The 22,068-nt window shown below is 44.4% G+C and overlaps 1 long non-coding RNA gene across 1 annotated transcript; it reads right to left on the bottom strand.

Annotated features, from left to right (window-relative positions):
* Window positions 1-541: 541 nt before the first annotated feature.
* LOC126473248 (uncharacterized) lies at window positions 542-13,560 on the bottom strand. Its single transcript, XR_007586424.1, has 3 exons — window positions 13,528-13,560; window positions 5,607-5,739; window positions 542-677 (listed from the first exon to the last, which is right to left on the bottom strand). It is a non-coding gene; the product is annotated as an uncharacterized LOC126473248 (long non-coding RNA).
* Between the last annotated feature and the right edge of the window lie 8,508 nt (window positions 13,561-22,068).

The raw sequence follows: 22,068 nt of genomic DNA, 5'->3' as shown, positions 1-22,068 counted from the left end.
TTGGGCTCAAACACTGCCCCGAGACACAAACTCCAAACAGCATGCCATGTTATCAATCTTCAATCAAGTGCGCATCTGAGAGATCCTGTACACTGCGTTGTATACGAAGCCCGTCATATAGCAGCATGTATTCTCATCTACCAGTCAATAATTTACTGGAGCATAAGAATGATTGCCGAGCGATGTGGAGCAGTGGTTATCACACTGAACTCGCATTCGGGAGGACGACAGTTCAAATCCTAACCGACCATCCTGATTTAGGTTTGCCGTGATTTTCCTCAATCGCTTCAGGCAAATGCTGGTATGGTTCCTTTGACAGGGCACGACCGACGTCGTTCCCCACCTTTCCTTAATCAGATGAGACCGATGACATCGCTGTTTGGTGCCTTCCCGCAAATCAACCAACCAACCATAAGAATACTTCACGCAGCATCGAACGATATAACTTCTGCCGGAACGTAGGATAGGAAAAAGTTGCGAAGGAGACAGGTTATAAAACCGTCCAGAAATTACATAACTGATATTTATTGAAATTCAGTGTGTGTTTCACAGCAGATAAATAACAGAAAGAGAGCTAATACGATGTCAATTGCTGTCCGGTTGGCTGTACCAAGAGGAGCACACTTCGGATGCCGTCTCACACAGGGACGATATTGCACGATTCGACGAGTCGTAATCTGGGAACAGAAGAAAAGCCATCAGTTTCAGTGCATACCTCAAATATCAGGGAAGAACCTTTTCATTTACGCAATGCAGATGTGAAATAACATAATGATAAGCTACATGAACACGTAGAACACTGCTTTCAGTTTCTCAAAATTGAACACTTATTGATTAAACACTTGTTGATTAAGCTTTTACCAAGAGGTAGGTAGTTTAGTATCAATAGCTCACACGACACCCCACACCAGTATTCAAAAGTTAGTCGAAATTTAGAAACGACAGTACTTTTTCCTAAAGAAAGGATTGCAGAACAAAAGATTTTAGGACTGTGTCGTAAACATAGTCACTGACATCGGAGTCCGAAATTACACGCAAAACAGTAATAAAATGCGAAGATCATCTCCAGACTATCAAAGCAGTCTGCATGGAATATGATAGCCCACATGTGCTTGATAGTGACGAGATGAACAATTAGTGTGAAACTTCAGGAGCCTTATAGACAGCAAACAGATCACGTTTCTACTGAACAGCTCGTCACTGGTCTGGAGAGACGTTGGTGGTGAGCAATGGGACACTGCATCCTAGATAAACACACCGGAAAAAGATATTATCCCAGGGAGAAAATAAGCAGTCTCTGGAGAGACGTTGGTGGTGAGCAATGGGACACTGCATCCTAGATAAACACACCGGACAAAGATATTATCCCAGGGAGAAATTAAGCAGTTTCAGTTGAGTTGGTGACGAGGAAGCGAGTCCTCAGTTCCGTCATATCAAGGTACACTACCAACGATCTACCAAACTGGGGGATGTTGGTTGCTACGTTTCATCTACTATTGCAAACTGGGTGGTTTAATGGTCCACTCGAGGTGCAGTATGATGCCCGATTGACGATCCAACCAAGGATGCATTTGTGCGAGTCTAAGAGCACGGCCCTTGCCACATTGCAAGATAAAAGTGTCCACAGCATACTCAGCATGAAGATGTAAAGATGTACAGAAAGAGGTAACACTTGGCTACCGAGAATGTTGAAGTAAGCAACACAGCTCACGTTCATGGTAACCTGAATGACTGGGCCAATCTATGGTACGATAAATACTCCAAAACATTTCTGAACGACCGTCGGCATGACATATAGCCTATACACACTACGCCTTACATAACTTCTTGAACAGTCGGTGCACTCGCAGCAGTTAACTACGAGGTCTGTTCAAAAGTTCCGGAACATTCGTAATTTCGCGACAGTGGTGTGTGGGAGGTAAATGCGGTTGGCATCCTTGCAGATAATGTGTTTAATGTGTAACTGCCGGAAGATCATTGTTGTATGTATGTTAGTTATTGTTGAGTGCTGTATTAAGTACAACGTTGTGGCACACAATTTACGAATTTTGAAGTGGCAGAGTTAGAGGAGCGACGCGTCTGCATTAAATTTCAAATGAAACTCAAGAAAACCTTTAGAAAGACACACCAAACGATCCAGGAAGCCTGCGGTGATGAGTACTTAAACCGTACTGGGTGTTGCAAATGGTTCACACGGTTTAAAAATGGTCAGACGGAGGTTAAAGATGACCCTCGCTCAGGACGCACTTCGACGTGTACCGACGACGCTCATGTCAGGAACGTCAACTGAATTGTGTATGCCAATCGAAGACTGACTGTCCGAGAGATTGCAGAAGAATATAACATTTAAGTAGGACCATGTCATGAAATCCCGTAACAGCATCTTGGAATGCATCGTACCGCCGCCAAGTTCGTCCCACGGCTCGTGAGTCAAGATTAGTATGTGAAGAGCTATTGGAGCTCACAAATGAGAGCGACATATTGCTCAAGACAATCATAATTGGTGATGAGACGTGGATCTACGCTTGATGACGTTGAGACCAAGGTCCAGTCTTCACAATGAGTAGGGAAAGGTTGTCTATGACCTAAAAAAGCTTGTCAGGTCGGGTCGAATGTCAAAGCCCTGCTGACAGTTTCTTTTGACTTTGAAGGATTAGTGGATCATGAATTCGTGCCACAGGGACAAACTGTTAATCAATGGTACTATCGGGACGTGTTGCCATGTGAGATGTGGCTAGATAATTCAGGGCTCTCGTATGAATAACGCACCCGCACATTCATATCTGTTGGTGCATGACTATTGCACAAAAAACGAAATCAATGTGCTGCCTCGCCCTCCATACTCTTCAGTAATGGTCCCTGGAGCCATTTTTTTATTTTCAAAGTTGAAAATCTCGTCGAAAGAACGAATATTTGAAAAGATCTACAAGATAAAAGAAAATTCTCAGATACTGCTTTGCGTGCTCTAGCAAGAGGGGTACCAAGAACGCTTCCGGAACTGGAAACGGTGGTGGGAGCATTGTATCAGTTGTGGAGGAGAATATTTCGAAAGAGACCATTCACAATAAGTAAAAGCTTAGAAAAATTTTGTAGACAAAGTTCCAGAATTTTCTGAACAGACCTAGTATTTGAAAAGATTGAATTGTGGACTCGTCGGATCATACTAGGCCCTTGCGCTGAGCTGCTGTAGGTACGTCTGTCGTTTGGCTCACTGAAGCCGTGAAGCTCGATGTACCGTCGTGTACAACGGCCTTTTGCGAGATACCCAACTATGAGAGTCCCTTGAATGCGGTTCCCTTCACAATTTTCTCTCAAAAACTGTCTAAGAAGGACCCGCATTCACTGACAGCAACAATTCCTGTCTGTTTTGAAACCGACTGCCATTGAGGAGGTATTACTACGACCACTTTTGTTCATCCTATTACGTGTCTGCCGGAGGTACGCGATTCCTTACATGTAAGTTGGACATACCACGTTGACATACCCGCCTATTAGGCAACTTCATTCATGCAATGGTCATGGACGTCTCAACACGATAGCTCCTTTCTGTCAACAATAATATTATCTTGGAACACTTCCATTTGGTCTGTGTTTGCAAAGAAAAACAGTAATATCAGAAATTGAATCTGCCTTGTTGCAAAACACCTTGTTATTCGTTTATTTCTTTATTATCCCAAACTAGTTTCGGTGACAAACATCACCATCATCAGTAGGGTTTTTTTTAAATCTAAAACATGCAGAAAATGGCATGGTTGAACACACACAGTAAAACATTATTATATTTTTACAATTCGTCTTTTGAAATATAGTTTTCTATTGATACTTTCATACTACCTTATTTATTGTATGTTACAGCATGTTTTAAGCAATTATTGGCGCTGTTTGCGACATATTTTCTGTGCTCTTTTCTTTGTTGCCGTCTTTTTACTTAGCGAACATCTTGTCATCTGCAACCATGTGAGCGGCTGTTAGTAAACAAATACTAAACGGTAAACTTCGTATGTCAGCAGTATATACTTGGGGTTGTGGTAATGTTGTGGAAACCAGTTATTTGGTGTGTACTGAGCTGTTGCTTAGCTATTTGTGTACTCACGTTCGTTGGGTGGTGTGTGGCTGCTTTTATACACAGAGAAACAAAACTTTTGCACTTTGTTTCTGATCCAGAATATTACACCATCTTGCTGTTCGCGTGTGTCGCGAGAGGCGTATCGCATGTGGCGAAAAAGGCTATGAAAAACTGTAGCGCGAATTACTAGTACTTTCTGTCGTTCTGTCATATCCCAGCGTCGATCCATCTTACTGTGCTGACCCCACATAACCGTCTGCAACACAAGCATGACCTACATCGGCGGTGGAAAGTCACATGACCACCTGGTACCAGCACTGTATCAACTCCAGCGCTCCAAAGCGACCAGTGTGTTTTTTTCAGGGGCTGACTAACATTTACAAAATTTATTCCAATCTAATGTGATGTGGTGTGGTGCTACGGCAACTTTTTATTATGATTAATATTAAAAGACAGCCGTATGTTGCAGAAAACTCTTTATTGGCTCAAAAACGACGCGTTTTACCCGGGTAGAACTCACATCAGTGATACAATTCGCTGATGACACTGCTATCCTGAGTGAAAGTGAAGAAGAATACATGATCTGCTAAAGAATCTAATGAGTACAGAATATTGATTGAGAGTAAATCGAAGAAAGACGAAAGTAATGAGAAGTAGCAGAATGAGAACAGCGAGAAACTTAACATCAGGATTGATAGTCACGGAGTAGATGAAGTTAAGGCACTCTGCTACCAAGGCAGCAAAATAACCAATGACGGACAGAGCAAAGCGGAAGTCAGAAGCAGATTAGTACTGGAAGAAAGGGCATCCCTGGTCAAGGGAAGTCTACTAGTATCTAACATAGGCCTTAATTTGAGGAAGAAATTTCTGAGAATGCACATTTAGAGCACAACACTGCATGGTAGTGAAACATGGACTGTGGGAAAACAGGAACAGAAGAGAACAGAATCATTTGAAATGTGGTGAAACAGACGAATGTTGAAAATTTGGTGGACTGATAAAGGAATGAGGAGGTCCTGCGCAGATTCGGAGAGGAAAGGAATAGTGGAGAAGGCTGACGAGAAGAAGGGAGAGGATGATAGGACATCTGTTAAGACATAGAGTGGCACTAGAGGGAGCTATAGAGCTCAAAAACTGTAGAGGAAGACAGAGGTTGGAATACACCCAGCAGATAATTGAGGACGAAGGTTGCTAGTACTACTCTGAGATAGTTTGGCATGGGAGAGGATTCGTGGCGGGCCGCATCAAACCAGTCAGAAGACTGATGACTCAAAAAAGAAAGGACATCATCAGGGTACCTCGTGCAATGTGGGCCATCAGTTACATCAGCGCAGAGTAAGGCCACACTATGTCCTGGGAGCAAATTGCTGGTGGCTGATCCGCCCTTAAAGCTCACATGCTAATGTCCCACGTCGGCAGCATCATACTAGTACATTACTTGACAGTGGCGGAGAAGTGCTCTTCTTGTCCATATCCAAGCAATGTGGATCAGCACTCAGCATTAGCAGCTGCAGTGTCAGAACAGGAGTTAACTACATACCCACGGAGCTGGTCCTCTTTCCGTACATGGCACCGTTGAAAGGAAGCTTCTTGAAGCCGATTCCCTCCGTCAGACAGATCTGCAGCACGATGGCCCACACCAGCATACAGGCGAAAGAGCAGCGCTTCATGTCCTGAAACGAAATACGAGCCAATTGTTGCAAGAGTCCCGAGGTTCCAATAAATTACTTAGTTCGCTAATTGCATGTTTCATAGCTCATTTGAGCTATTTCTTTTCGAAATGACTTGTAACGAGTCACTTTACAGGATATGTATATGTGATTAGTTATTGTGGATGTTTCTTAAGTAACACACTGGCCTAAATTTAACATTAATATACAGGGTGAGTCATAAGTGAGGAAAAATATGTTCAAAAAATGGCTCTGAGCACTATGGGACTTAACATCTATGGTCATCAGTCCCCTAGAACTTAGAACTACTTAAACCTAACTATGCTAAGGACATCACACAACACCCAGTCATCACGAGGCAGAGAAGGGAAAAATATGTCGAGGACTGCAAGCTACTGTGCGTAACACGTAACGCACCGTTGTTAATTTCGTTCTCCTCTGTGTACTGTGTACGTAAAACAAAAAAAAAGGTTAATCATTGAGCGACATACGGACGAGCCTCACGATCACGACATGCCATTCACCCATAGATACAACACATGACACGCCAATGAGCTGATGTGTATCCGCCAGCGTTTCAAAGATACGAGAAAGAAGAAATCCCATCGTAATGTATGTGAAATTGTGTCAGAACTTGTGAATCACACGTTGCCGGCGGTAACAAAGTGTACAGTCCCATGTTAGGCAATGTGTGTCCTGTAAGCGGAAAGAGTGGTCAACGGCGGAAGTAACACCGCGGCGTGCATGACATGTTTACAACACCTCTGCGCTGCTCACTCTGCCGATACTCGCCGTGTCGACAGCTGCTAACGGCCGCGTCGCAGTGTTACTACAGTACCATAGCAAGTTTCACAAACGAGGAATACGCCGACATCCACCTCACCTACGGGCTTGCAGATGGAAGAGCTGACGTTGCAAGGCAACTGTATCACGAGAGCTAGCCGGCGCCTTCCATCCGCAAAAACGTTTTACTCTGTCGACAGGCGCTTGAGGGAGTTTGGTGCATGTGTAGCACCTCCAGGATTTAGTGGTCGTGGCCGACCGTTGACACACAGAGCGGATGACGAAGAAAAACCGTTACAATCTTTTGCGGAGGACCGATCAATAAGGGCCAGGTCTCTCGCCACTGAGGTCGGAATGTCACAATCTACTGTTATGCGAGTACTCCATAGAAACCATTACCATCCCTTTCGCATGCAGAGGGTACAGGCATTATTGCCGGAAGACTGCCAGAGGAGGCTGGACTTCTGCAACTTTATCCTACGGCGTCAGACCAACGACCAGCGTTTTTCACGAACAATTCTGTTCACCGACGAAGCCTATTTCACGAAGGAAAGTATAGTGAAATCGCATAATTGGCACGAATGGGCGGAAGAAAACCCCCGCAGCAACGATACGGTGTCAATATGAGGCGTGGTATTATTGATCACCATCTCATAGAGCCACATGTGCTACCACAAAGGCATACGGGAGAGCGGTATCTGCGTTTCCCGGATGCTACGTTACCGGAACTGTTGGAAGACGTTAGTTTGGCCTCTCGTATGAACCTGTGGTACATGCATGAACGTGCCCCCGCTCACTTCAGCGGCAAAGTGCTAAGCCACCTGGACAATGCCCTCCCTTCGAAATGGATCGGCCGTGGAGGCCCTGCAGCATGTCCAGCAAGATCGCCAGACCTAAATCCACTGGATTTCTTTTTGTGGGGCCATCTGAAAACTGTGATTTATGAAGGAGAGGCTGTTGATGTCAACACCCTTCAATGCAGAACGCAACATGCCTGTGATGTTACGCAAAGAGATACAGGCATGTTGCATCGTGTTCAGCAATCCTTCCTGCGAAGAGTTAAACTTTGCCACACACATCGTAGCCGTCATTTCGAACAGTACTTATAAACCGCCACTGCAGCTTTTGGTCATATGTTTCTATATTAGTTCCAATTTGTACAGCTATATTGTATTCGTTTGTACTAACTGTCACATACCTGTTTAGTTGTATTTTGTATTCTGCATCTGTGTACTCGTTTCTGAAAGCGAATTCTGGGATACAAAAACCAAATTATAAAACATCCATGTACAGTAGTGCAGCCCCTCCTCACGTTCCTTCCCCTATGCCAACTAGCCACGATACATAATACTGACCAGCGTAACCGTTACGAGATAGATGCGGGCGCTGTCATTGCTCGCAATGACTTGGCAGACCGTCTGTTGATGCCGCATGCCTCGCCTTCTCGTGAGCGGCTAGACTACCTACAACACTCGCATGTTGTGCCGTGTTACCGATCTGTCCCCTTGGCCAATGTCGGCGCACAGTAAGACGCAAAATTTCACTTCATATTTCCAGATGACGACATAGGAACATGCGGAAAACGAATTTATGTTTGTAACTCAGTGTGTGACAATTTTCATGACATACTTTTCCTCATTTATGGCTCACTTTGTAGATACTATTTTAAAGTCCTACTTATACAACTACTTTATAAATACACTGCTGGTAAAAGCAGTACACATGGGAAGACGACGTCGATTTTGATCCGATGACGACATGTGATCCCTGAGAGATAGAAGCTGCACCGATAGTGGTTTCAATGTCTTCCGCCGATAGATAGTGTAGTGGCACAGCGACCAGTGTGCTGTCTATGTCTACCCATTAACAGGGACTGCTCACAGCCAGAAGGCTCAGTCTGGTGCAAACGTGTGAAGCAAGCAGGCAACCATGCAGTGGTGCTTCCTACAGCCAATTCGAAAGGTTTCAGATTGTGGCCTTCCTTGTGGTGCGATGATCCTTACGGGGAATTGAAACACAAGTTGGTCGTCATATGTGCAACTGTGCTGGTATCAGAGGTCACATGAATATTCTCAAACCTGCAAACGAGTTTCTGGACGTTCACGCAGCACAGACGCCCGGCAGGGTCGTCATATTGCAAGGGCAGCAGTGGCCACAGCAGTGCCACAGCACAGGTAACAGTGCTTCTCAGCCCAGACGTGTCAACACGAACTGCTGCGACCCAATTATTAGCACTGGTACTACGGGCACACACTTCTCTAGGCCGCCTTCCACTCACACCATTGCATCGAAGTGTGCGGCTAGATTTTTGCCCTCTTGGAAGATGGACTGGCGTGCCGTCATCTTCAGTGATGCAAGCAGATTCGGTCTGCACGCAAGAGATGGTTGTTTGCGCGTAGACCAGGTGAACGCCTGGTGAGCCCTGTCTCGTAGAGTGCATTTGTCCAAGATGCTCTGCCCCACAACAGGCCTTACGTGGCGTGTGAGAAGCTACAACTGTCATGGGTGTTTCTGGAGGGAACGCTAACCAGCGCTCAGTACGTGCAGATCGTTGTTAGATCCGACCTTTTGCTTTTCTTGCATGAGGAAGGTGAGGTGTTGTTGCAGCAGGGTAGTGTTCGCCCACACGCTTCCCGTGAAATTCAACGTGCTCTGCAAGATGTGCAGCAGCTTCCCTGGCCGCCACGATCTCCGGACTTGTCTTCAATCGAGAACGTGTGCGATATGACGGAACGAGAAGTGACTCGTCAACGAACAACTGCTACAGAACTACATGGACAGGTCGAGCAGGTGTGGCACAGCGTATCCCAGGATAATATTCGCCATCTGTACGATCGACTGGATGCCCGAGTCAGTATCTGCATTGACGCCTGTGGAGGTTACACCACGTACTAACATGGGTGATTCAGCATGGGTCGATATCTGGTATCTCTGAACCGCTTATACTGTTGATCTGTAAGTGTAAACATTTCACGTACTCCACATGCACTGTTGTTCCAATAAATCTTAAGTGATTTTGGAAATCTTTAAAGGGGTGTACTAATTTATTTCCGGCAGTATAGTTTCCTTCAACACGATGATGATGAAGAAGTCCCATACCCCGTAACAGAGCGTAGGGGAAGATGCAGGAGATCCGCACCACCGACTAGCCAAGGCCCTAGTGGAGATGGTTTGCCATTGCCTTCCTCCGACCGTAATGGGGATGAAAGGTGATGATGAAGACGACGAAACAACACCCAGTCATCTCGAGGCTGGTGAAAATCCCTGACCCCGTGGGGAATCGAACCCGGGAGTCCGTGCGCGGGAAGCGAGAACGCTACGTACCGCTAGACCACGAGCTGCAGACTTCCTTCAACAGGCTGCCATTTAAAAAATCGCTTATGGAAAAGAATGAGTAGTCCATAAGACGTAATTTTATGTTAAATTTAAAACTTGCCTTACTACCTCGTCTTACGTATGGGTTTAGAAATATGCCTGTTCCAGCTTTTCTAACTCTGATATTTTGTTATTTGGCAAATGATCAAAATTATTATTGAGCCACAATTTTTCTCTGAGTCACCAACAGCTTTAACAAATAACAGCTTTTCTTCTGGTGTTATAGGGGTGTGGACATCACTGATGTTCTCAAATTGTGGCAGATCATTTCTGACGAATTTCGTTAACGAATGTACAGAGGGGTTCCGTGATTTTGTTGCAGACTTTCACGTACGATGGAGAATGGTAAACGTATCAGTTTGAGGTAAGTTGTACTGGTGCGGAAACGACCGAGTCGAAAATTCTGATTCTTCATACAGTTCTGATTCTTCTTACAGTGAAGTACATGCACCGGTGCTGTTTCAAAGATTGTACGGTAGGCAACTTTCAGAGATAGTAGCATGGACTAAAAAAAGTTTAAAAAAATGCCTAGTAAACACGGGCTTTAAAATGCATGCCTTGAAACCTAATGTGATGTGCCGCACACTTTTCTATTAAACAAGTGACCATAGCTCTTAAAGAACATATTTTAGGGTCAATATTTACTGGACTTTTTTCTCGTTTTTCTTCAAACTATCGCCTCTCAAAATATGGAAAGCATAGTGCTTTCAGTAGAAGAGCTATGTTTCGCAGTGTAGAAATTCCTCAAGGCTCTTACGATACACAACTTTAGATCTCACGTTTATTAGACAATTTTTTCTTGCTTCGAAATAAACTACTTGAAAGCAAATAACTTGAGTTCAGCTGTGTTAGTTACTACCAGTGTTAGGTACTACCTATTGATGATATATGAAAATTTGTGGCGGACCAGGACTCGAACCCAAATTTCCTACTTATCATGAGCGGTCGCCTTAACCGTTAGGCTATCCAGACGGCTCTCTGTCGTCAACGACGGTTGCCCATCCTGACATGCAACTAAACCTTTTCTTGTTTTGATCCATACAACCATCTCTCAGAATACGGAATGCGAAGGTATTCAACGCCAGATATTTTTTTCATAGTATCCAAGATGAAGAAGTGCTCATTGCTCTTAAGTTATGCATTTTAGAGCTTATGTTTACCAGACTTTCTTGCTCTGAATTATCGTTGGTTTCATGTCCCTGAATACTGACCATTCCTCCTGGGACACCCTATATATAAGGAATAGGAGAAGATTGAGGATTCAATCCAGTGAGAATCCCTTCGTAATTTCTCCCCAGCCTAAAATTTTCATTTTTCTAACATTACTTGAATTGTTCAGCACAACTTCACTCTGTTAAGTATGATTCAAACCAGTTGTTCGTAAAGCAATCAGCTCAATAAAACTGCAATTTTTCTAGAAGGATTGTGGTATCACATATCGATGCCGCCCTACCGGCCGGCATCCTACAGGTGGCAACAGAATAGGAAGTTTCCAGCAGACGGCGATAGCAGTTGTGTGGGTTCCAGCGGACCCAGTGGAGCATGCCCATTGAGCCATGCCTCTGGACTACGAGCGCCCTCTGCGTCGTAATATAGGACGGCAGTAGATTGCATTCAGTCACTTGGAGCCTTATCAGTACGACATCCTCGTTCATCCTAAATACAGCGAGTCTCATCGTATCTTCTGTTGTATGAAATGGACTTTATGTCTTGGTGCATTATTTGTAATGAGACTTCATTCTCTTGGTTCAGTACAAGTTAAGTAAATCTTCTGGATGTCACGTTAACTTGCTCGCTAATCATTTCTGCCACTGTCCAGTTTTCCGGCGACGACAGATGCCACACCACTCTGCAGCCCATCTTTCCTTACCATTGTGTACAAAGCGGTACACAACAAGGATGACATAATATGTACAATAAAGCGCCTTGGACTGATCACATATACGTGAGCTACACACGACTCATTTGGACATGTTAGGGCCGTTACCAAATATAATTACAGACAATGCGACATGAGTTAAGACGTCGTCAAGGAACAACTTCCACCGTATCTGAGGGAGCTGGTGTGAGAAAAATGTTGTAGGGGAAACCAAATAATGGGATATATCCAACAAATAATTTAGAATGTTGAGTTCAAGTGCTACTCTGAGATGAAGAGGATGGTCTGCATTAAAGCAGTCAGAAGATAGATGCCTTGTGACCCTCCACCCCCTCCCCTTAAAAAAATAAAGAAAAGGAAGATATGAATCCATGAAGATCTCCCTCTTGATGTTTCTGGAGTACCATCTGAATTACGAGTTTATCGAAACCATCACGGGTGAAAGCTGCTTGATCAGTAAACAGTATTAATGAGATTTCTCTGCGATTGGCAGTTAACCAACAACAATATCCCAATCGTCTACCTTCATCTCCTTCTCGAAGGAATTGACTTTTCTGTAAATGGTAAAGACAGAGACTGGGGCCGGCCGGTGTGGTCGTCCGGTTCTAGGCGCTTCAGTCTGGAACCGCGTGACCGCTACGGTCGCAGGTTCGAATCCTGCCTCGGGCATGGATGTGTGTGATGTCCTTAGGTTAGTTAGGTTTAATTAGTTCTAGGCGACTGATGACCTCAGGAGTTAAGTCGCATAGTGCTCAGAGCCATTTGAACCATTTGAAACAGAGACTGGCATACATGATTCCCGCCATACACTTGTTGTGGAACAACTATTTGTGTAAAAACTCTGCGTGCTCTTTCAAGGACTATATTCTACCACCTGAGTATGTCTTCTACTACATCCACACACTGTTTATTTGCACTTTCAGATGAGAAGCGTTAGCATTACAAAACCTGAACAAAACTATTATATCGGTCTGCTCAGCATCTGTAAATAGAAGTGGAATATTAATACAGTAGAACTGAAGAGCAAATCACATTCGGAACCACAGTTGTAAAACGCAAGCTTGTAAACTCAAGCACAAATTCACAACTTGAACTTCAAGAAACAAAAATGTCCGTTGATCATTATACCCATAGCAATTGGAGTATCAACACATGAAGTGAAAAGTAACCTCTGTAACAAGTTGTATTCCTGTTTTTAATAAAAACTGAACACATGCTGTATCAAATGTTTCATTAGAATTGGCCTATACAACTACATTATTTACTATTCTTGCTTGTATTCCTGGAAAGAGTCTCCCCCCCCCCCCCTTAGCGTAGCGGTAGCTTCACTGTCTACCACGCAGGGTGACCGGGCTCGATTCCCGGCAGGGAACTGGGTGTTGTGCGTCTTTCATCATCATTGACTCGCAAGTCGCCGATGTGGCGTCACCTAAAAAGGACTTGCAATACGGTGGTCGAACTCCCAGCCAACAATGCCATACGATCATTTCCATTTTTTTCCTGGAAAGAAAGAGCCTACGCCATGGTATATGGATGCGAGGTAGTACGTAAACTGACAGTATTGGTTAGGTGGCATCGAAGATAGACGTGACTGCGAAAATTTTGAAGAAATTGCCTGTAACGGAGTTGAAATAAAATGCATTATATTGTAATAAGTGAGAGTTTTGTACTGTAACAAAGATATAGTAATACCGTGGTACCCTTAATGCAATACAAACTACGCGAACTTCGAGAGAACGTGGTGGACGGCTTACCGAATGCGAAAGTATCTACTGCGTCGCCTGATGTCACAAGAACTGTTGAAAGGGACGGACGATGCCTTCCTTTTATACAGCGGGAGAGTTCGATCAGATCTCGGAGACATGAGCGATGCTGCCATTGATCAACTTGGCGGGAGGCCGCTGCTGGAACGACCACTGCGCCTCCCTGATTACGTGTCAAACGCATTCTTCCATCCATGAGACAAACCGTGCCACATTTGTATTTTTCTGGGTCCTGTTTCTCTCGTGACATCAATTTCACAAGTAGGAGGAAATGGTTATGAGCTTAGCTTTCTTCTATATCGTACCCTGTGAATACGAGGATGATTCCTCTTTAATAATTTATTATTATGGAAATGAGGTAATTCAGTAAAATTAAAGATGTATTATTTTTCGACGTACCCCCCATGACGAGTAATCCAATCATTCCACCGCTTCGAGAGCACATGGATACCTCGTGGGAAATAGCCTTTTTAGTTTTGAATGCAGCCAGTCGTGAACAGCGGTTTTCACCTCTCCATAGCTTCTACATCTACATCTTCATACATACTCCGCAAGTACCGTACGGTGCGTGGCGGAGGGTGACTGTGCCACAACTATTCTTTTCGTTTCCTGTTCCACTGGGAAACAGAGCGATGGAAAAACGACTGTCAGTACGGCTCCATATTAGCACTAATTTCTCGTATCTTATGTTCGTCGTCCTTTCGCGAACTTCATGTTGGCGGCAGTGGAATCGTTCTGAAGTCAGCTTCAAATGCTGGTACACTAAATTTTCTCACTAGTGCTCCTCGAAGAAACATTGTCTTACCTCTGGGGATTCCCATACTTCCCAAAGTCGCTCCGTAATACTAGCATGTTGTTCGAACCTTCCGGTAACAAATCTAGCAGACCGCCTCGTTATTTCTTCGATGTTTTCCTATAATCCGAAGTTGTGCGGATCCCACACACTCGGGCAGTACTTAAGAATACATCACAAAACTTTCCATAAGCGGTCTTATTTACAGATGAAGCGTACTTTCCCAAAATTTTCCCAATAAACCTAGGTCGACCATTCGCCTTCCCTGCCACAGTACTGAGATGCTCCTTCCATTTCATATAGATTTGCAGCTTCACACCAAGATATTTAAACGATGTGGCTATGCCAAGCAGAACACTACGAACACTGCATCCGAACATTACGTATTTGTTTTCCCTTCTCACAAGCACTGGCTTACATTTTTCTACATTTAGAGCTAGCTGCCACTAACTACACCGGTTAGAATTTTGTCTACGTCATTTTCTACTTCCCTACAGTCAACCATTTTCGATACCTTCCCGTACTGTGCAGCAACATCAGCAAACACCTGCTGACTGCAGCCCACCCTGTTCGCCAGATCACTTAAGTATGTAGAAAATAACAGTGTTTCTGTCACACTTCCATGGGGAATTGCTGGAGACACCCTTATTACTGATGAACTGTTTGTGTCTTCATGTTTGACTGCAGTCACTTCTTTGTGCTGTCCGATAATACGAAAGTCACTCACGACGATGTTGGTAAGATGGATATATAGCTGACATTTGCAGTGAGAAATATTATTTGTTTACCGTTGATTGCAGGGCGAAGCTGGTTTCATGGCACGTTTTAACAATAATTATGAGCCGTGCTGCGGCTTGCGTTGATGCTGTTTGTAGGTTTCCGCCCTCTGTTGGAGGCCAGACGGTTGTGTTTTTATTTGGCATGGTTGCGGTTGTTTGTCTTCTTCTCGTGTTGACTGGAGACACTCGGTTTCGCAAGCGTTGCCTGTCCACTAGTGGCAGCAGCGGCGGTTATCGATATGTAGTAACTGTTACCCTATCTTTGAGACGACGTCGTTGATCGCTGGGTCGTGTGCGTGTGCGAATTCAGTTGGGGACCCAGGAGAAGCCTAGTCCGTGTAATACGAAAACACGCCGGGACTGCTGGCGACACGCATGAACTGCCGGATGGAAGGGCTGTGGTTACGACGGTGCACGACTTCGTCGTAAACCTGATCCGGCAAGCTTTAAGATGAGTGCATTTCAATTCAAGTAGAGAAACCTACACTACTGTGATATCTCGCGATTTTCCAGTGACTTGGGTTCGTGTTGCTACTCGTAGTGTCACTGAAGCGAAGAGCAGCGAGTGGAGTGCTTGGGGAAGGCGGATCTGCTTATCTTTCCTCGACTTCTTATTACTATTTACTACGTTCAGCTTATTGTTAAGTTCAACCAGCGGCTATTTTTCTTGCCTGGTGGCTGCTAACACCCCAGTTACCAGCGCTGGGGATTAGTGTATGCAACGGCAGTGTATATTTCCTCGACTTACCGATGCTGTCCAGTAAGGCGTGTAGTTTTGACAGCTTTCTTTGTTTTAGGCCAGTTGGTGATTTTTCTACTCTGGTGTTAATGATTCCTTTCTGGTTCCGGGCGCACTAAACACGGTATTCTGGACGTAGTGCAGACCGCCGATTCCGGCTTTGGCGAATTGTTCCACCCTTGCATTGGTTTATCAGACCTCAGGTAGCATCAGCAAGATTATCATTAGTTATTCGTTAGACTACCACTAGTCTGAGTTACCATCTTGTTAAGTGAATGCAACTCTTGGCTGCCTATCTCCCGCTTGCGAAAGTGTTTGTTGCCGGACGTTCTCAGAGCTCGATTACTGGAGCACCGTCTGGATCAGCTGCTTTTTTTTTTTTTTTTTTAATTAACTTTTGCTATTGTATTTGCTATTTTACAGCAGGTCTCAATTTTTTTTTTTATATATTGCTATCGTTCCTGGAGTTTAAGGCGTTCAGCCATGATTGTGATCATTTGCTGTAAAATTCTAATTTGGTATTTGTATTGTAGCAGTAAGCCTTAAAACCTTATTTACTGCCATTCCTGGCTTCTGGTGCCTTCTGCAGTGTTTGTGGCGACTTACCTTAATATTTGAATACCTGTAAGTTGTAAATTACAGGGAGTTTTTAAACAATTCTTAATTTATTGCCATTCTTGGCGTGTAAGACCTTCAGCTGTGATTGTGATCGCTTGCATTAAAATTCTAATTTGCTATTTGTAGTTACGCAGTAAGCCTTTAAAACCTTATTTATTGCCATTCCTGGCGTATGATGACGTCTGCTGTGTTTATGGAGACTTGGCTGGTTCAAATGGCTCTGAGCACTATGGGACTTAACATCTGAGGTCATCAGTCCCCTAGAACTTAGAACTACTGAAACCTAACTAACCTAAGGACATTACACACATCCATGCCCGAGGCAGGATTCGAACCTGCGATCGTAGCGGTCGCGCGGTTCAAGACTGAAGCGCCTAGAACCGCTCGGCCACAACGGCCTGCTATGGAGACTTGCTTTTAATATTTAAATACCTGTAATTTGTAAGTTGCAGCGAGTTTTAAACAATGCTTAATTGATTACCATTTCAGGCGTGTAAGGCCTTCTGCCCAGATCATTGTGGCTTGCTTTTAAAGCATTATCCTTTTTATCTGTATTTAATGGTAGTTTGCTAAATTGTAACTCACTGAAAACACTATTATTTACACTGTTCTTTACTCCTTCATTAATAATGAGTGGTATTTTTTATATATTGTTGAGTCTGGAATTACTGGTTTTAAATAAATTGTGTATAACTGTAAAAGGCAACCAATAGTAACTGAGTACGGCCCATCCACAATCGTAACCGAATCCTGCCTTCCATTGACTACCAGGTTTCAACTGAGCAGGTTACCTAGTATGAGGAGAGAGTATTCGCATTGACACGAGCGGACCAAGGCCTTGAGAGCCCTTCTGCCACCCACTGATAAGCGAGGGATTGCCGAGTTCATAGGCGTGGCGAATTATTTTAGGCATTTTGTCCCTAATTTTTATTCAGTTGGCGGCTCCTTTAAATGAACTGCACCGAAAAGGGGTGCGTTTTGGGTTGGGACCTGCTCAAGAGGCCACGTTTGCGCACATCAAGGCGGCTATAGCCAGTCCTCCGGTTCTCGGAGTGCTGATTTCAAGAAGAAATTTACTGTCCAAGCCGACGCATCTAATGCGGGAATTTAGGCAGTCCTCCTTCAGGAGTTCCAGGGTCAAAGACAACCACTAGAATACGCGTCTCGTCGGTTAATCAGCGCCAAGCTTAAATATTCTGTTTACCAATGTGAGGCATTGGCCGTCTTCATCGCGCTGCATAAGTACCGGTTTTCTCTCGAATATAATTTCAGCTAGAGACAGACAATCAAGCCTTAAGCTGGGTGCTAGCCAGGCCGCGTAAACCAGGCCGTATCGCCAGGTGGGCGGTACGCATTTCGGCGCTTCAGTTCGAGGTTAAGCACGTTAGAGGCACAGAGAATGCGCTCGCGGACGTCCTCAGCCGTATGTTTACTGAACAACCATCTAGTGACGGGGCCCAAGAAGCTGCGGAGCGCAATCTTAGCTGTGTCGTGTTAGGCGGTATTCCTCATTTGTTTAGTGACAGTGCCGACCATCAGGATCAGGACTCCACTAGGGGACCCGTTAAGAAACGGCTTTCGGCGGGGGAGCAGTTGGGTGAATACATTATCAGGAAAGGCATTTTGTGTAAAAGGGTGGGACGTACCAAGAAGATTGAGATCTGTCTATCAGACACCCTAGTACTCACTATTTTATATTATTTTCACAGCTCGTTGATTACCGGGCATTTAGGAACCTATAAGACATTGCAGAAGATTAAATTGCAGCGAGTTCTTAAACAATTCTTAATTTATTGCCATTCTTGGTATGTAAGGCCTTGAGCCGTGACTGTGATCGCTTGCATTAAAATTCTAATTTGGTATTTGTATTTACGCATCTGTGTTTGGTTTCGCCGGCCGGGGTGGCCGAGCTGCTCTAGGCGCTACAGTCTGGAACCGCGTGACCGCTACGGTCGCAGGTTCGAATCCAGCCTCGGGCATGGATGTGTGTGATGTCCTTAAGTAAGTTAGGTTAACGTAGTTCTAAGTTCTAGAGGACTGATGACCTGAGAAGTTAAGTCCCATAGTGCTCAGAGCCATTTGAACCATTTTTTGTGTTTGGTTTCCCGCCCTTGTTGCGGTTACGTCGTGGTTCTTCTTCCTTCTACATGTGGCAGCAGTGAAGCGTATCGATATTTGCGTCGTGTACCATCTTTGGTTTGGTGCATATGGTTTATGGCTAACGCGTCTGGAGGCAGTCGGTCGGTTGTTGCGGACGAGTGAAGTTATCTCCGCGCGATGCAGTCGGCTGGGGCCGTTGGCAGCCCCTGCGCGGTGTCGGAGCGTGTGTAGAGATGTCCGATCGCTACGAGCTTCGTGGTTCACCGACCCAGGACGTCAAAGTTGAGTAGTTGTTTCAACTACCCAAGCCACGTCCATTCTTGTTGTGGTGGTTTGTGTCGGTGGTTTGCTGTTGGGGAGGTTTTCCTGTGGGCAGCACCGAGTGTTTCTACTACTGAAGTTTAGCCTCCATGTGGTGCAATTAACTATTTTGGTTGACTAAAATTTGAGTGCGCCAGTGGAATTTTCTGTCTTGTGACCATTAGTGTTCTGGTTACTTGCCCTGGTCACTGACGTAAGTTCAGGCAGTGTTCTTTTGAGTGAAGTTAACTACCCCTACTACCGTGCTCTGCCTAGTGGCCGTTAGTGTTCCGGTATCTGCCCTGGCCACTAACGTAATTTCAGGCATCGTCCTTTCCTCACCTTTTGTCGCTGTCCAACATGGTGTGTAATTTTGAAGGTTAATACATACTCCACTGTGGATTATCACGTTTGTAACCTTTCCGGTTTTGAGTTCTCATGTACTGAGTAACGGGAAGCAAGTCGTTGTGTCGGTCGGTCCGTGGCTGTCCCGTGGTTGGGTTCCGACGGATCAAGTATAGCTGGGATCACCACTTGTCTCGCCTAAGTGAACGAGGCGCAGACCGAAATCCCTGGAGGCTTCTGAGTCCCACTGCCGTCAGCCACCGTTGTTTAATTTTTTTTTTTTTTTTTTTTTTTGGGGGGGGGGGGGGTCATCAGTCTGCTGACTGGTTTGATGCGGCCCGCCACGAATTCCTTTCCTGTGCTAACCTCTTCATCTCAGAGTAGCACTTGCAGCCTCCGTCCTCAATTATTTGCTTGACGTATTCCAATCTCTGTCTTCCTCTACAGTTTTTGCCCTCTACAGCTCCCTCTAGTACTATGGAAGTCATTCCCTCATGTCTTAGCAGATGTCCTATCATCCTGTCCCTTCTCCTTATCAGTGCTTTCCACATATTCCTTTCCTCTCCGATTCTGCATAGAACCTCCTCATTCCTTACCTTATCAGTCCACCTAATTTTCAACATTCGTCTATAGCACCACATCTCAAATGCTTCGATTCTCTTCTGTTTTCCCACAGTCCATGTTTCACTACCATAAAACGCTGTACTCCAGACGTACATCCTCAGAAATTTCTTCCTCAAATTAAGGCCGGTATTTGATATTAGTAGACTTCTCTTGCCCAGAAATGCCTTTTTTCGCCATAGCGAGTCTGCTTTTGATGTCCTCCTTGCTCCGTCCGTCATTGGTTATTTTACTGCCTAGGTAGCAGAATTCCTTAACTTCATTGACTTCGTGACCATCAATCCTGATGTTAAGTTTCTCGCTGTTCTCATTTCTACTACTTCTCATTACCTTCGTCTTTCTCCGATTTACTCTCAAACCATACTGTGTACTCATTAGACTGTTCATTCCGTTCAGCAGATCATTTAATTCTTCTTCACTTTCACTCAGGATAGCAATGTCATCAGCGAATCGTATCATTGATATCCTTTCACCTTGTATTTTAATTCCACTCTTGAACCTTTCTTTTATTTTCATCATTGCTTCCTCGATGTACAATTTGAAGAGTAGTGGCGAAAGGCTACAGCCTTGTCTTACACCCTTCTTAATACGAGCACTTCGTTCTTGATCGTCCACTCGTATTATTCCCTCTTGGTTGTTGTACATATTGTATATGACCCGTCTCTCCCTATAGCTTACCCCTACTTTTTTCATAATCTCGAACAGCTTGCACCATTTTAAATTGTCGAACGCTTTTTCCAGGTCGACAAATCCTATGAAAGTGTCTTGATTTTTCTTTAGCCTTGCTTCTATTATTAGCCGTAACGTCAGAATTGCCTCTCTCGTACCTTTACTTTTCCTAAAGCCAAACTGATCGTCACCTAGCGCATTCTCAGTTTTCTTTTCCATTCTTCAGTATATTATTCTTCTAAGCAGCTTCGATGTATGAGCTGTTAAGCTGATTGTGCGATAATTCTCGCACTTGTCAGCTCTTGCCGTCTTCGGAATTGTGTGGATGATGCTTTTCCGAAAGTCAGATGGTATGTTCAAAAATTCAAATGGCTCTGAGCACTATGGGACTCAACATCTTAGGTCATAAGTCCCCTAGAACTTAGAACTACTGAAACCTAACTAACCTAAGGACATCACACACACCCCTGCCCGAGGCAGGAATCGAACCTGCGACCATAGCAGTGCCGCGGTTCCAGACTGCAGCGCCAGAACCGCTAGACCACCGCGGCCGGCCAGATGGTATGTCGCCAGTCTCATATATTCTACACACCAACGTGAATAGTCGTTTTGTTGCCACTTCCCCCAATGATTTTAGAAATTCTGATGGAATGTTATCTATCCCTTCTGCCTTATTTGACCGTAAGTCCTCCAAAGCTCTTTTACATTCCGATTCTAATACTGGATCCCCTATCTCTTCTAAATCGACTCCTGTTTCTTCTTCTATCACATTAGACAAATCTTCACCCTCATAGAGGCTTTCAATGTATTCTTTCCACCTATCTGCTCTCTCCTCTGCATTTAACAGTGCAATTCCCGTTGCACTCTTAATGTTACCACCGTTGTTTTAATGTCACCAAAGGTTGTTTTGACTTTCCTGTGTGCTGAGTCTGTCCTTCCGACAATCATATCTTTTTCGATGTCTTCGCATTTTTCCTGCAGCCATTTCGTCTTAGCTTCCCTGCACTTCCTATTTATTTCATTCCTCAGCGACTTGTATTTCTGTATTTCTGATTTCCCGGAATATGTTTGTACTTCCTCCTTTCATCAATTAACTGAAGTATTTCTTCTATTACTCATGGTTTCTTCGCAGTTACCTTCTTTGTACATATGTTTTCCTTTCCAACTTCTGTGATGGCCCTTTTTAGAGATGTCCATTCCTCCTCAACTGTACTGCCTACTGCGCTATTCCTTATTGCTGTATCTATAGCGTTAGAGAACTTCAAACGTATCTCGTCATTCCTTAGTATTTCCGTATCCCACTTCTTTGCGTATTGATTCATCCTGACTAATGTCTTGAACTTCAGCCTACTCTTCATCACTACTATATTGTGATCTGAGTCTATATCTGCTCCTGGGTACGCCTTACAGTCCAGTATCTGATTTCGGAATCTCTGTCTGACCATGATGTAATCTAATTGAAATCTTCCCGTATCTCCCGGTCTTTTCCAAGTGTACCTCCTCCTCTTGTGATTCTTGAAAAAGGTATTCGCTATTACTAACTGAAACTTGTTACAGAACTCAATTAG

The sequence above is a fragment of the Schistocerca serialis genome, chromosome 4 (assembly GCF_023864345.2).
Source record: "Schistocerca serialis cubense isolate TAMUIC-IGC-003099 chromosome 4, iqSchSeri2.2, whole genome shotgun sequence".
NCBI lineage: Eukaryota > Metazoa > Arthropoda > Insecta > Orthoptera > Acrididae > Schistocerca > Schistocerca serialis.
This window is presented reverse-complemented; position numbering and strand designations above follow the sequence as displayed.